A 16958-nucleotide genomic window follows, 5' to 3' on the forward strand; every position below is an offset into this window, starting at 1 on the left:
CGGGAAACAGAATCGGTCATTTAATTTGATAAAGATTGGTATAGTCGTTTTCCTTGGCTATCGGTGAGAATAGAAAATAAGAGTTTATTTTCTTTTAATTGTATTTGTTTGGCGATAACAGCAATACAGAATTGTCTTGGACAAGAAGTGGATTTACCTGTTTGAAAAATTTAACACAGAGAGCATTGAACCATCAGACGTCTAACTTACATTTAAATATCACCACTAGATTGAAAACCGTTGGTACTCTTCACATAGGTGCACAGATTGACAGTGGCTATCGCTTATCTTTAGCCAGGCATGATGAACAAGTTACAAAGAACATACAAATTTTGGTAAAATAATTGAGTGCATCAAATTCTCTCTCTCTCTCTCTCTCTCTCTCTCTCTCTCTCTCTCTCTCTCTCTCTCTCTCTCTCTCTCTCTCTCTCTCTCTCTCTCCACTCTCTCTCTCTCTCTCTCTCTCTCTCTCTCTCTCTCTCTCTCTCTATATATATATATATATATATATATATATATATATATATATATATATATATATATATATATATAATGTAAATTTTCACTCACATTTTTTGCCGAGACGACTCGTTTCTGTGTGTTTCTCACACTTCCTCAGTCGGATTATGCCGACTGAGGAAGTGTGAGAAACACACAGAAACGAGTCGTCTCGGCAAAAAATGTGAGTGAAAATTTACATTATATATTAGCTCTAACCACCATTACCGAGCACTTTCGTACCTACAAGTACCCACCAACACTCATAAATATATATATATATATATATATATATATATATATATATAATATATATATATATATATATATATATATATATATATATATATATATATGCGACAACCCATCTCAAATCCAGCCCCATGCTCCTAAATGACCAGGCTACGCCGCTGCTCCTTCGCTCCCCCTCATCTATTAATGATTGGACCAATTTTTATAATTGAACTTGTTTCCTAGGGTGTTGCTTATCTCCAACTCTGCTTTGAATTTATTCAAATTTTTTGCTGATACTGTGGTTTCTTGTAGTTTATTCCAGTTATTTACAATTCTAGATGGAAAAAAGTTCCTTCTTTCATTTGTTTTAAAACGTTCTTTTTTCAGTTTCTTGCTGTTTCCTCGTGTCTGAATGTTCTTGTTTGGTTTATCCTGACTATAAATATGAATTATCTGGGAAGTCAAAAAGTGAACACTTCATCTCATCACATTATTACTATTATTACAAGTTGATTTTGACGGACTTTGGTAATTCTTCACTCTTTTCAAGTCACAGAATACTCAGTTTACAAGGTAAGCATACGAAATGCACATTTTAATTCATTTCTTATTTTTATAACTAAACATGCTTTGGGGTTGTGTGTTTGTTTGTTGATTGTGCATCAGCTGACACATTTGTCGCTACCGCGAATTACTTAGGATTACTTTATTTTGTGAAAAATAATAATAACAGGGCTAAAAAAAAATTAAAATACTAATCCCCCCCCCCCCCCCCCCCCCAAAAAAAAAAAAATAATTTAAATCAGCCTTCCATGTCCGGCGATTAAAACCAGCATGTGTTTCAATGTTCGATCCCCAGTCAAAATCAAAAGGTTGCTAATTTTATCAAGATCAAGAGGTTTCGAGTGACTCACGACATTCCAGGCTCATGGTCCACACTTTTTCAAAACTTTATTTTTTATTTTATTTATTTTTTTTTTTTGGGGGGGGGGGGGGGGGGGAGCTGTTTTTTTTTTATATCGAATAATTGGGTTTTGTATGTTATGTTCATGGAGAGAGAGAGAGAGAGAGAGAGAGAGAGAGAGAGAGAGAGAGAGAGAGAGAGAGAGAGAGAGAGAGAGGAGAGAGAGAGAGGAAATAATCTATAATGATAATGATAAGATATCTATAGTGGTAGTATTATTAGTAGTTTTGAAATGCCTATGATGATGATAATGACAATGTGAGATAATTATATTAGTGTTGTTATTTTTATTATATTTTAAAAATTACGTACGGCTATGTCGTAGTGATATGACACTCGCTTTTGGACCGGAAGGTCCTGGGTTCGAGCCTCGCTCGGCGCAAAGTTGAGCCCTTGGAAAAGGCACTTTGCTCACTTTCTCTCACCGTACTCAGTTGTAAAATGTGTACTTGGCCGTTAACTGCGTTGTCTCTGTCCAAAGAAATTGTAATATCGCCTAACAGACGTTATGTCCCGTTCAACATGCGAAGTGTTGTTGTTATAAACTTTAGCATTGGCATGTATGTTCCTATTTCGCTGTAGTGAATTTAATTTAATTTTTTGTTTTCATTTACAGCTAACATGAAAGAATTCTGTTGACGTTACTGGTGTCCTGACAATCCATAAATATGCTGGCTCAAGGGCTATTCTGGCAAGGTGTGTTGAGGCAAACCTGTGGCAAAACTCATCAATCAGCAAACCATCATCTGGGCCAGCAGATCAGTGTCTGCATGCACTTTTTGACAATGGTTAGTAATGTTTTCAAATCTCCATAGCGCCTTTACATTTTGTATTGGTGATCAGTAAAATAAATGCTCATTTTTCTAAATGAAAATGGCAAAGCATCATTTGAATTGAATTACTACTGAATTTATTAACAACGACAGAATATAGTTTGTTGCCAAGAGTTTTGTTCTGTGGATGTAAAACCAATGAAATTTCAAGTGTGTTGGTGTGAATAATGATCATTTTTTAAAAATTGCTATGTCTTTGACAAATGCATGTTATGACAATAATGCCATTTCCAAAAATTGCTAATGAAATGTCTCTTTTTTATTTCAATTTTTCCATCCAGAGCAGGATCAACCCTCTTTGTGGAACTACAAAAAAAGTGGTGGCAAACAAGTAGTGTTGACTTTTTCTGTATTGAGGCGAAAGAGATTTTTATTCCAAGGGTTTGGGAAAGCAAATTGCTTTTTATTCAGAGCTAGTGCACTATTTAACTGTTTTATTGTCTAAAATAGAATTGATTTTGCAGTTCAACTTGACTAGATATCTAATTTTATACGACTTGTCTCTCAAGTAGAATAAAAATGAAAAATGAGGATAGCGTGCCATATCATATTTTGAAAAATCATTTAATATATCTAGAAATCATCTGTATAACCTATTGTATACAGTAAATAATTAGGTTTTGTGATTATAATGATGAATTCATAAGGTATGACATTATATTTGACCACAAAATTATTTTATCTCTGGGCGTAAAAAAATCAATTTTACAGCATTTTTTTTTTCTAAGGGGTATGGGTTAGCGAATCGTTTATAATTTTTTTCAGAATTTGATCAATTTATAAAATATTACTGTTTTCTTGTTCCATATTGGTTATACTTGATGAATGTTGGCCTTTGTCTGCATTATTAGCTTTATTATCAAATTAAGACAAATTTTTCATTTTCTCCAAATTTCATTGTGCGTCATTCTCTGATTTTCTAACATTCACATCTGGATTGTTTCCCATCAGATTTTCTTCAAATTTGGTGAGAATTTTTCTTATGATGTGTTTTTCATCATGATGGTTGGGTTTTGGGCTAAACAAAAATTTAGCAGTTTTATGAATTTTTAAATCAATTTTTTTTCCTGTCATGTCACACCAAATTTTCACTAAGAAATCGAAAAAAAATTCTGAAAAATTTATTTACAAGACTATTGCTAAACCTATCCATCTTGTTGTAAGAAACATTTTGTGTAAATTTGAAAGAGATCTGTTCGTTGTTTTTTTCTGCATCACTGTAAGAATTTTTGGGGTCTAATTTTAGCTTATATTGTCCCCCCTGGTGGTAGGGATTTTATTGGCTAATAGTATTAGCGCTGGTGTTAGGGACTCAGTAATAGCCATGTGGTAGGGACTCGGCGAGTAAAAGTGCTGGTGGTAGGGATTCAACGAGTAAAAGCGCTGGAGGTAGGGACTCAGTGAGTAATAGCGCTGGTCGTAGGGACTCGAGTAAAAGCTCTGTGACTCGCTGAGTAATAGCGCTGGTGGTAGGGACTCGGTGAGTAATAACGCTGGTCATACGTGCTCAGTGTGTAAAAGCTCTATGACTCGGTAATAGCGCTGGTGGTAGGGACTCGGTGAGTAAAGCGCTGGTTGTAGGGGCTCAGTGAGTAATAGCGCTGGTCGTAGGGACTCAGTGAGTAAAAGCTCTATGACTCGGTAATAGCACTGGTGGTAGGGACTCAGTGAGTAATAGTAATAACGCTGGTCGTAGGTGCTCAGTGAGTAAAAGCGCTGGTGGTAGGGACTCGGTGAGTAATAACGCTGGTGGTAGGGACTCAGTGAGTAATAGCACTGGTGGTAGGGACGCGGTGAGTAAAAGCTCTATGACTCAGTGAGTAAAAGCGCTGGTGGTAGGGACTCGATGAGTAATAGCGCTGGTGGTAGGGACTCGGTGAGTAGAAGCTCTATGACTCAGTGATGGCGCTGGTGGTAGGGACTCGGTGAATAAAAGTGCTGGTGGTAGGGACTCGGTGTGCAAAAGCGCTGGTGGTAGGGACTCAGTGAGTAATAGCACTGGTGGTAGGGACTCAGTGAGTAGAAGCTCTATGACTCAGTGATAGTGCTGGTGGTAGGGACTCGGTGAATAAAAGTGCTGGTGGTAGGGACTCGGTGAGCAATAGCGCTGGTGGTAGGGACTCGGTGAGTAATAGCGCTGGTGGTAGGGACTCGTGAGTAGAAGCACTGGTGGTAGGGACTCAGTGAGTAAATGCTCTATAACTCGGTAATAGCACTGGTGGTAGGGACTCAGTGTCAGTGAGTAAAAGGTCTATGACTCAGTGAGTAAAAGCACTGGTGGTAGGGACTCAGTGAGTAAAAGCTCTATAACTCGGTAATAGTAATAGCACTGGTGGTAGGGACTCAGTGTCAGTGAGTAAAAGGTCTATGACTCAGTGAGTAAAAGCATTGGTGGTAGGGACTCAATGAGTAAAAGCTCTATAACGCGGTAATAGTAATAGCACTGGTGGTAGGGACTCAGTGTCAGTGAGTAAAAGGTCTATGACGGTAATAGCACTGGTGGTAGGGACTCGAAGAATAAAAGCGCTGGTGGTAGGGACTCGGTGAGTAAAAGCTCTATGACTCAGTGAGTAAAAGCGCTGGTGGTAGGGACTCTGTGAGTAATAGCGCTGGTGGTAGGAACTCATTAAAAGCGCTGGTGGTAGGGACTCGGTGAGTAATAGCGCTGGTGGTAGGGACTCATGAGTAGAAGCACTGGTGGTAGGGACTCAGTGAGTAAAAGCTTTATGACGGTAATAGCACTGGTGGTAGGGAATCGAAGAATAAAAGCGCTGGTGGTAGGGACTCAGTGAGTAAAAGCTCTATGACTCAGTGAGTAAAAGCGCTGGTGGTAGGGACTCTGTGAGTAATAGCGCTGGTGGTAGGAACTCATTAAAAGCGCTGGTGGTAGGGACTCGGTGAGTAATAGCGCTGGTGGTAGGGACTCATGAGTAGAAGCACTGGTGGTAGGGACTCGGTGAGTAAAAGCTCTATAACTCGGTAATAGCACTGGTGGTAGGGACTCAGTGTCAGTGAGTAAAAGGTCTATGACTCAGTGAGTAAAAGCACTGGTGGAAGGGACTCAGTGAGTAAAAGCTCTATAACTCGGTAATAGTAATAGCACTGGTGGTAGGGACTCAGTGTCAGTGAGTAAAAGGTCTATGACTCAGTGAGTAAAAGCGCTGGTGGTAGGGACTCGGTGAGTAAAAGCTCTATGACGGTAATAGCACTGGTGGTAGGGACTCGAAGAGTAAAAGCGCTGGTGGTAGGGACTCGGTGAGTAAAAGCTCTATGACTCAGTGAGTAAAAGCGCTGGTGGTAGGGACTCGGTGAGTAATAGCGCTGGTGGTAGGAACTCAGTAAAAGCGCTGGTGATAGGGACTCAGTGAGTAAAAGCGCTGGTAGGGATTCAGTGGTGTCACTGATTTTATGACATTAGAATATAAAGAAATTTACAACTACAATCGGACTAATGATTTTACAAAAGGTCCCCACAAAAGTATATCTTTAAAATATTAAACAAGTCTGTTGTTTAAATTAATTCATAATTTTATTTTAAAAGATCAAGAAAATGTCAAAATAAAAATGAAAGTTTTGACAACCAAAATGTACCTATTCCGTAACATATAAAGACACACAAACAAATCTTGTCTTCTTGCTCCTCTGTAATCTTGACACAGCATTGCTCTGATTTCAACTTAATGTCTGTTTTCATTTTCATTCTTTGTAAAGTATTAAATTAGTATTAGGCTGTGTATTACTTCACTCTTAACATTATTGTGCGGTAACCAAAAATTTTCCCTAATTCAGTTTCTGAAAAGTTGGCCACCCTGCTCTTAACATTATTGTGCGGTAACCAAAGATTTTCCCTAATTCAGTTTCTGAAAAGTTGGCCACCCTGGGATAACCATGACCCTCATCATCTATGCACATAACATTCACAAGTGGATACAAATATCGATTTACTTTGTATGTTGCATCCATAACAAACACATCACAAAAAACACTCAAATCACGCCTCATTCTTCCCGTTACATAAAACAAATACTCAAAACCACCATCCTCATTCACACTGAACTTTGTTACACCTCCTTCCTCCTCTATCTCTCTCAGTAATTCCTGCACCGTCTCACTGTCCGTCCTGTCAATATCAGTCTTGAACAATCTCCGCTGCAAATCTTCGACATCTTTAGGCTATACATTTTATCCTTGGCTTGATTGAATGTATTGCCTAAGTTGGGTTGTGGACACCTTTGTTTTAGCCATAGCCCAGGGGTGAGAATGACTGGTCACTAAAAAGGAGGACATTTTTCAGCGCTAAGATCAAGAAGCATCCATGCAAAAATAACCTATAAATTTAAATTTCATTAAAATATATTGTGATGCAATCCACAATGTATCTCGCAGCAATTTCTGACACCACTCGGAGGAATTTCAAAAACTGAAAGTGTAATTATAACATGGTGGTTGTAGTAATGGTAGTCGTAGGTATGATGATGTGGTGGTGGTTGTAGTAGTTGTGGTAGGGATGATGTGGTGATGGTTGTAGTAGTAGTGGTAGTCGCCACATTTCCCTTATTCACAGATTCACTAATGCCCACCTCCCATTGTTTCAAGTTGACCAGAGACGCCAACTTAAAATTTCGCTCACATAAATTTCAGAAACAATTCTGAAGAATTTCAATGCTTAAACAGGAATTTCTGCAAACTAAATATAATCTAATGAGATCTATAATCATCCCAATACCCCTTGTTTCAAATCAAGTAAAGTTCCAAAACCAATTTCATTATGACGTATAAAATATAAAAATGAATGGCAGGGGTGGTGGTAATAATGATATGATGGTGGATGTTGTCCTGGTGGCAGTAATGATAATGATGATGTATGTAGTTGTGGTGGTTGCAGAAGTGGTGGTGGTGATATTAATGTGTTGGAGGAGATTGTAGTAGTGGTGGTAAGGATGTGGTAGTGATTGTTGTTTTAATGGTGATAGTGTTTTGATGTCGTCGTCGTGGTGGTGGTAATGATGGTGATGATGATGATGTGGTGGAGGTGGTTGTAGTAGTAGTAGTAGTGGTGGTCCTTCATGAAATGATAGTGTGGCGATGGTGGTGGTTGTAGTAGTAATAGTAGTAGTAGTAGTAGTAATAGTTGTAGTAGTAGTAGTAGTAGTAGTAGTAGTAGTAGTAGTAGTAGTAGTAGTAGTAGTAGTAGTAGTAGTAGTAGTAGTGGCATTGATGTGATGATGATGATGACGATGATGATGATGATGATGATGATGATGGTAATGATGATGATGATGATAATGATGGTGGTGATAAGGTGTGTACTTGGAGATGAAAAGAGAGATTGATGGCTGATGTGAAAAGGATATGATCCACTTTATAGATTTAAGTTTGTCTGACAGAAGGACAGATAGAGTGTGTTTGTGTGTGTGTGTGTGTGTGTGAGAGAGAGAGAGAGAGAGAGAGAGAGAGAGAGAGAGAGAGAGAGAGACACACACAGGGGGAGAGAAAGAGAAAAATATGAGAAAGAGAGAGAGAGAGAGACAGAGAGAAATAGAGACTGCTCCAATTGAATATATGATAGCTACAGAAAGGTTAGGTTAAAGTATTGAGTGAACGTTATTGTTATGTGTGTTGTGTTTTATTTGTTAATCGTAAATATTAAGTTAACGAATGTTTCATGTTGGCAATTGCCAGGAAATTAACATTTAAGTGAACCATATGTGTGTGTGTGTGTGTGTGTGTGTGTGTGTGTGTGTGTGTGTATCACTGTTAAGTATAGGAAGATGAAAAATGAAAACATAATATTGAGGCTAAAGAACTAGGTGCTCTTTACTGATTTGTGTGTGTATGTGTGTGTGTGTGTGTGCGGGAGAGAGAGAGAGAGAGAGAGAGAGAGAGAGAGAGAGAGAGAGAAAAGAGAGAGAGAGAAAGAGAGAGAGAGAGAGAGAGAGAGAAAGAGAGCTCAAAGTAAATCTAGTGATGAGTACAGAACGATGATAGTGAAAAATTAATGAGGCTAAAGATCTGAGTGAACTTTATTGATTTCTATGTGAATGTGCATATGTGTCATGTGTGTGTATGACAGTTAGAGGAGAGAGAGAGAGAGAGAGAGAGAGAGAGAGAGAGAGAGAGAGGGAGGGAGGGAGAGAGAGAGAGAGAGAGGGAGAGAGAGAGAGAGAGAGAGAGAGAGAGAGAGAGAGAGAGAGAGAGAGAGAGAGAGAGATTGAAGTCGAGGTGTTTGTGATGACCTGTTATTGGGAAGTAGTGGAGGATGAACATGAAAACTAATCGGGACTAAACAAATAAGTGTGCTTTATTGATTTGTGTGTCTATGAGTGTTTGTGTAAAGAAAGATAGATGGATAGAGAGTGAGAGAGTTTTGAGCTATTAGTTCGAAGGGTTTTACGGCGCTTGCTTCACTTTTACTTGTAGGTCATTTCAGCACCACTTAAAAGGTAAAAATGGGGCTGTAAAAAAATATAGATCAAAAGTAACGGAGAAAAGGTGAGACTGGTTTAAATAGGCGACTTCAAACTAACTACATTGATAGTTTGATCTTGGAGTCCGTTTGTGAGAAACGGACACCAAGATCAAACTATCAATGTAGTTAGTTTAAAGTCACCTAAAAGTTTCATCAAGACACAAGCACAGAATCCTTGTGAGCGTAATACAAAATTTAGAACAACAAATCTAACGTCACACAAAAGAGAGATGATTTACGAGGACAAACACATCATCTCCCAAAAACCATGACTATACATTTAATTGCTTCCCTCCCTGCCAATGAATCTGGCCGGCCAGGAAAAGGATCAAGCCAAGACAAAGACAGAAAGCAATTCTGATCTATGCAAGTAAAGATCCCACCAGGAAGATGATGTGATAGTGGTGCTTGCACTAAAGGTGGTACTGAATATAATGATGACAGTAATGATGTGGTTGTGGAGATGGTGTTACTGAGAGGGGTGGAGGGGGTTGAGACTCCCTGTCTATCTTCGCCTTTGTCGTAGAGATCCAGATTGATCAGTTTATCTTATCTGGACAAGCTCAGGGACGGAGTTTATCTTAAACGTTTTGAATTACGAATGATATGGAGCAGGAAAATCGGGAATAGCCTCAGAGCTTATTTTAAGCGAGAGTTTATTTACAGGGACTGCAGTGTAATTATTTGAGAGTTGCTTTCGACAGCTGTGTCGTTTCAAGTTTGTGTATCTGAGTTTAGAAGGGTTTGTTTTATGGTTACAAGGAAAGAGAGAGAGAGAGAGAGAGAGAGAGAGAGAGAGAGAGAGAGAGAGAGAGAGAGAGAGAGAGAGAGAACGAGAGAGGGGGAGAGAGAAAGAAGGAGAGAGAGAGGGAGGGAAAGGGAGATAAATAATGAGGGAGAGAGAGAGAAAGAGAGAGGGGAGAGAGAGGGAGAAACAGAGAGAAAAAGAGAGAGACAAGAGGGGGAGACAGAGAAAAAAAGAAAGAGTGAGAGGGGAAGGAGAGAGGGAGAGGAGGAGACAGAGGGAGTGGGAAGGTGGGAGAAATAGAGAGAGAGAAGGAGAGAGAGAGGGGGGGAGGGAGGTAGAGAGATGGAAGGACAGAGAGAAAGAGAGAGAGAGGAATAGAATGACAAAAAAACGTTGTTGCATCTGATAGGGCGTTTGAATCTCCTGACATATTTTAAATTGGGCTCTCTTCTTTGTGTCCTTTGTTAAAAGTATGTTATTAAAATATATATATGTATTATTAATATTATACAATGTTATAACCTCAACTTTGTATTACTTGCTCCTTTGTTATATATTATTATAATATGTTCCTTGTTATTAATCATGCGAATTTGATTTGTCACGAATGTTTTGGTTCCATCAATAAAACAAGGGACTTAACTCTATCCTGTCTCAACCCTTGCAGGAAAACTAAAACACAGACTTCATTTTTATTGTGCTCCTATATATATCGTCATTCATCAAAATTAATATCCTCCAGCCACCCAAATAACAACCGATTCTTAACAGGTTATGGGCCCAGAAACCTTGGAGAAGTTATATTTTCAACAATAGAATGGCAGGTAACCTATCAAAATAAATACAAATCAATTAAAGACAAACAAACCTATCAACGACAACCATAACAATGGCTCTCAGAATACCAATATTTTCGGGCGACGGACGTCAATATGAGTTATGGGAGATTAAATTTCTGGGTATGATGAGGATCAAGAAACTCCACACAATATTTGAAAATGATTCTGGTCCAACAACGGAAGAAAACGCCGAGGCCTTTGCTGAACTGGTACAGTGCTTGGACGACAGATCCCTATCACAAATTATCCGAGAGGCAAAAGATAAAGGGAAAGAAGCACTTACAATACTAAGAAATCATTACCAGCCTAAGGGAAAATCAACCATTATCTCGCTTTATCAACAATTGACCTCGCTCACATTGGCCCATAATGAAACCGTTACCGACTTCATCATCAGGGCAGAGACAGCAACCACCGCCCTAAGACAGGCAGGAGAGACCATCTCTGACTCGCTTCTGATATCAATGATATTAAAAGGTCTACCAAACACCTATCAATCCTTTGTTACTGTTACCACACAAAGAGAATCTCCACAAACATTTCTTGAGTTTAAAGAAAGCTTGAGAAATCAAGAAGAGTCTGTTAATAAAGACAACTCATCAACTGTAATGTCGTTTTACCAAAACAACCACAAATGGTGCTCGCACTGCAAGAGCACAACACACACAACGGATAAATGCTTTAAAAGGCAATCTGCAAGCAACACCAACCCCGGTTCAGGTAAAAATCCAAAAGCAAATGAAATGTTTTGTTCAAAATGCAAAACACGCTCACACACCACATCTTCATGCAAGCGCTATTGTGACATCCATAAAACGGATACACATTGGACAAGTCAATGTCGAAGCAGAAACCAACCAACTCATCATCATGCCAAACAGGCAAATCTAAATGACTCCACACACAGCGGCTTCGCATTTTCGTTAAAACACACATTCAACAGTGATAACAGTGCTATCAATTCACTAGAACTAAAAACAAAACATTCAGGAAGTCTTATAATCGACAGTGGTGCTTCTATACATATCATCACCCAACGTCACTTATTCACTAATCTAAATAGCGCCTCCACACAAAACCATTCAATCGAATTAGCTGACGGTGGCAGGACTCAGGGTGCTGTTGAAGGACATGGTGACGCAATCGTCGAATTGACCGACACAAATGGAAATTCCAGACCGGTACTCCTCAAAAATGCACTCCTGGTACCAACATTCCGACAGAACATATTCTCAGTATCTGCTGCTACATTAAGCGGTGCTACAGTAAACTTCACTAAAGAATCTGGAACACTTCAAATTAATGGTCACACGTTTGACATACAGAAATCAAAAAACTTGTACTACATAAACACCATAAAGAAAACTTCTGCTCCATCTAAAACTCTTGAAAAGTGGCACAACATCTTAGGTCACTGCAATATCAACGACATCAAGAAACTCGCAGAAAACGGCGACATTACCATTTCAGATAGTAATTCAACACTACAATGCGAAGTATGCCTTCTTGGAAAGATGTGTAATGAAAGGAACCGACAGCCTGATGAAAGGGCACCCTCGCGACTTAGCAAAGTTCATTTGGACTTAGCTGGACCCATAGAACCAGCTACCAAAGACGGATTTCGATATGTGCTCATCTGCAATGATGATTTCTCTGGAGCCTCTTGCGTGTATCTTCTAAGGAATAAAAGCGATACACCGAAAGCATTTAGAAAATATCTCGCTGACATTTCCACCCTTGGTGTTGTAAAATGTGTTCGTACGGATGGTGGTGGAGAATTTATTTCAGGAGAGTTTCAAGATATTCTGCTGTCAAATAAAATCAAACACGAAAAATCAGCGCCGTACAGCCCGCACCAAAACGGAACAGCTGAGAGAGCATGGAGAACATTATTTGAGATGGCCAGATGCCTCCTAATCAATTCAAAACTACCTAAATCATTATGGTGCTATGCTTTGTTTATGTCTGTGTATATTCGCAATAGATGCTATAACAGAAGATTGGCAAGGACTCCCCTCGAAGCTCTTACAGGCAAGAAACCTGATTTTGAAAATTTAAAAGAATTTGGCCAAACATGTTTTGCCTATGTACAAAACCCAAGAAAATTAGATGCAAGAGCTGAAAAGGGAATTTTTGTCGGATATGATAGAGATAGTCCAGCTTATATGATCTACTTTCCTGAAACTGATATCATAAAGAAAGTAAGAAATGTTAAATTCCAAACCACTGATCAGAATCCAAATACTAATTCAAACTCAAATGATTTCATATATGTTGATGATAAACAAAATAAACCTGATCAAGAACAATATCCATTATTAACACCTCCATATGATGATAATTCACATGAGGACATTATTTATCTTCCTCAAGCTCATTCAGATGAAAATAGAGATAATGAGATAAATACAAATGATGATGAGACAAACTCTAATGATGAAGAATTAAACCTTGAAACAGAATCACAAAATATTTCTAACAAAAGAACAAGAAGCCAACCTAAACGTTTCAATGATTATTACATGTATAATGACAATGACTCGTTGAATTATGTTCATTTTTGCTATAATGTTTCAAATGTTATTCCTTTGCCAATGTCTTATGATGATGCTATTACATGCAATGATGCACATAAATGGAAAAAGGCAATGGACGATGAAATGCATGCTTTGGGAGAGAACAATACCTTTGAATTAACTCACCTCCCTGAAAACAGAACACCAATTGGTGGACGTTGGGTGTTTACAACTAAAAATGGACCCAATGATGAAGTCCAATATAAAGCTAGATACGTAGCGAAAGGATACTCACAAAATCATGGTATTGACTACCAAGAAACCTTCTCCCCCACAGCACGCATAACATCTGTCCGAACAATGGCTCAAATTGCTGCTCAAAAGAAAATGGTAATCCACCAGCTGGATGTAAAATCGGCTTATCTCAACGCTCCAATAGATTGTGAGCTGTATGTCGAACAACCGAAAGGTTACGAAATGAAAAGTAAGTCTGGTAAGAAACTAGTATGTAAATTGAATAAGTCACTGTATGGTCTTAAACAAAGTGGCCGAAATTGGAACAATTTGCTCCATTCATTTCTATCCGACTTAGGATTTCAGCAATCTCAAGCAGACCCATGTGTTTACACTAAACTTTCAAATAATGAATTCACTATCATCTTATGCTATGTAGATGATTTATTGCTAATGTCAAAATCAAACACAATGATTACTTTCATTAAAGATAAACTTAAAGAAAGATTTAACATGAAAGACCTTGGAAGAGTATCAAACTTCCTAGGAATCGATTTCATTCATAGAGATGATATGATAATAATGAGCCAGGCAAACTACCTGAAGAAATTACTTGTAAAATTTGACATGCATAATTGTAAACCCAAATTCACCCCCAGTGAATTAAATGTTAATAAATTTGAAAGTGAAGAAGAAGTTGATGAAGCTGATGCTACTAGATACAGGGAAATAGTCGGCGGACTAATCTACGCCATGACATGCACAAGACCTGATTTGAGTTTTATTGTAACCAAACTTTCCCAGCATATGTCTAGACCAAATTCGAACCATATGGTAATGGCAAAACATGCCTTAAGGTATATAAAGGCAGCACTTGAAAGGCCATTGATTTTCAAGCGATCCGAAAACCCTCTAAAATTACTTGGCTTTTGCGATGCAGATTGGGCCAATTCATTTGACAGAAAAAGTGTCACTGGTTTTACTTATCAGTTATCAATTGAGGGACCTCTGATTGCTTGGAAATCGAAGAAGCAAAATAGTGTTGCATTATCTACATGTGAAGCTGAATATATTTCTATGTCCACAGCTGCACAAGAGGGTGTATTTCTGTTATCACTTCTCAATGACATGTCCCCTAATTCATTCCCTTCATTTCTTATGAATTCTGATAATCAATCTGCTATATCTTTAGCCAAAAATCCTGTGCAAAACCAGAGAAGCAAACATATTGACATAAGATATCATTATGTAAGAGATGTAATCAATGATGGTTTCATGGAAGTTTGTTATGTTCCATCAGAGCATAACATTGCTGATGCATTAACAAAGCCTATGACTAGAGTCAAGATTGAGCGTTTTAAATCCCTTGCTATGGGATAGATAAGATAATAATTATAATGTATCAATATTTCCTTACCTAATTTTATTTTAGTACTATAACTATAACAGAAATTATTTTTTTTAAATATATTTTCTTTAAACTACAAATCTGAAGTATGTTATTAAAATATATATATGTATTATTAATATTATACAATGTTATAACCTCAACTTTGTATTACTTGCTCCTTTGTTATATATTATTATAATATGTTCCTTGTTATTAATCATGCGAATTTGATTTGTCACGAATGTTTTGGTTCCATCAATAAAACAAGGGACTTAACTCTATCCTGTCTCAACCCTTGCAGGAAAACTAAAACACAGACTTCATTTTTATTGTGCTCCTATATATATCGTCATTCATCAACATTAATATCCTCCAGCCACCCAAATAACAACCGATTCTTAACATCCTTAAGTAAGACAGATAACTCTATTCAACTCCAACTCCAGTAAATAATTTTAAACGTAATTTTTCACACAGCGCAATATTTACATACTGTTCATAAATCGCATTACAAGGGGGAGAACAAGCCGTAGCTTCAACGACACTTGGCGTATAGAGCAAATTATAACTTCTGCTTGGTGTCATGCTATTGAATTTATTCGACAACGACAAGGGTGTTACTGATATGAAACTCGTGTATGGTGAGAAAGTGTTAGTTAAGACTTTTCCATAGATCAACGTGACGTAGTTGATAAAACCCCGGCCATTTATTTGCCACTTTCTCAAACTGCTCATACTCAAATTAATAGGGTTTTAGTTTAGATACACATGACCTACTTACCGACTTCGTGGATGAGACCATGGGGAGGGAATGGCAGGGATAATGGACAAATGCCTTTGCCTATACTCTACAATGATTGCTTAGCTATGGCCTCAATACCCATTTTCTCTAGTGTGCTAGTGCTATAACAAAAGTAAAAACTAACGTGCTCACGTGCGCATGTGAGTGTTTGCGTCATACTATGGTGACATACTCGTAAGGTTCAGTGAATCTTTCACCCACTACACACTCGACTAATATGACAGCCGGTGTTGTTTCGTGATTGCGCAATGAGGACACTAAATGATGGAGATTGGGGGGAGGGGGTGGAGGGGGTTGAGAGACTCCCTGTCTGTCTTAGCCTTTGTCGTACACATCCAGATTGATTAGTTTATCGTATCTGGACAAGCTCAGGGACGGAGTTTATCTTAACCGTTATGAATTACCAATGGTATGGAGCAGAAAAATCGGGACTAGCCTCAGAGGTTATTTTAAGCGAGAGTTGATTTTAACGTAGTTTTAAAGGGACTGCAGTGTAATTGAGTTGCTTTCGACAGCTGTGTCGTTTCAAGTTTGTGTATTTGTTTTTTGAAGGGTTTGTTTTATGGTAACAAGGAGAGAGGGAGAGAGAGAGAGAGAAGGAGATAGAGAAGGAGGGAAAGGGAGAGAGAGATAATGAGGGAGAGAGGGAGAGGGAGAAAGAGAGGGAGAGAGAAGGAGAGGGAGAGAGAAGGAGAAACAGAGAGAAAAATAGAGAGTCAGAGAGGGGGAGACAGAGAAAAAAGAAAGAGTGAGAGGGGGAGGGAGAGAGGGGGAGAATGAGAGAGGGGGAGAGGGAAGGTGGGAGAGAGAGATAGAGAAGGAGAGAGAGAGGGGGGGGGGAGGGAAGTAGAGAGAGGGAAGGTGGGAGAGAAAGAGAGAGGGAGAGGAAGAGAATGACAAAACAAAACCCTATGTTGCATCAGATAGAGCGTTTGAATGAAAATACACTTTTCGTTACTTGCGCCTCTATGTGGTCTTGTGGTGAGACATAGCTATTGGATCGGAAGGTCCTGAGTTCGAGCCGCGCTCGGCGCATAGTTGAGTCCTTGGAAAAGACTCTTTACTCACATTCTCTCAACGCAATCATGTGTAAAATGAGTACCTGGCCGTTTACAGCGCTGAATCTTTGAAAAAAAATTGTAATATCGCCTGAAAGGAGTCTTGTCACATAATAATTGTTGCTGTTGGACACGGACCCCATGTAAAGCGCTTTGAGCACGTTTATTGGATATTGCCCTGTATAAAAAGCTCAATTTTTTTGTTTTGCTATAAAATGGTGTACCAAGTATATAATTGACACAAGGGATAGGCATCATCATCATCGTAATCGTTACCATCATCATCATCTTCATCATCATCATCATCATCACATCATCATCACCATCATCATTATCATCATCATCATCATCATCATGGTCATCATCACCATCA

The 16958-nt window shown here is 38.6% G+C and overlaps 2 long non-coding RNA genes across 3 annotated transcripts in view; one reads left to right on the forward strand and one right to left on the reverse strand.

Annotated features, from left to right (window-relative positions):
* Positions 1-941: 941 nt before the first annotated feature.
* Positions 942-3388, forward strand: LOC144979331 (uncharacterized). Of its 2 annotated transcripts, XR_013646664.1 has the most exons (3): positions 942-1305; positions 2313-2484; positions 2811-3388. It is a non-coding gene; the product is annotated as an uncharacterized LOC144979331 (long non-coding RNA). The 2 variants fall into 2 exon arrangements; XR_013646663.1 differs by lacking the exon at positions 942-1305 and having other exon boundaries at positions 1900-2484.
* Positions 3389-6039: 2651 nt separating this feature from the next.
* Positions 6040-16958, reverse strand: part of LOC144979912 (uncharacterized) — a 13359-nt gene continuing 2440 nt past the window's right edge. Inside the window, exon 2 of the long non-coding RNA XR_013646796.1 lies at positions 6040-6800. This is a non-coding gene — a long non-coding RNA (uncharacterized LOC144979912). The remainder of the gene's footprint in view (positions 6801-16958) is intronic.

The sequence above is a fragment of the Berghia stephanieae genome, chromosome 9, assembly GCF_034508935.2.
Source record: "Berghia stephanieae isolate SIO BIC M18660-M18661 chromosome 9, UCSD_Bste_1.3, whole genome shotgun sequence".
NCBI classification, from domain to species: domain Eukaryota; kingdom Metazoa; phylum Mollusca; class Gastropoda; order Nudibranchia; family Aeolidiidae; genus Berghia; species Berghia stephanieae.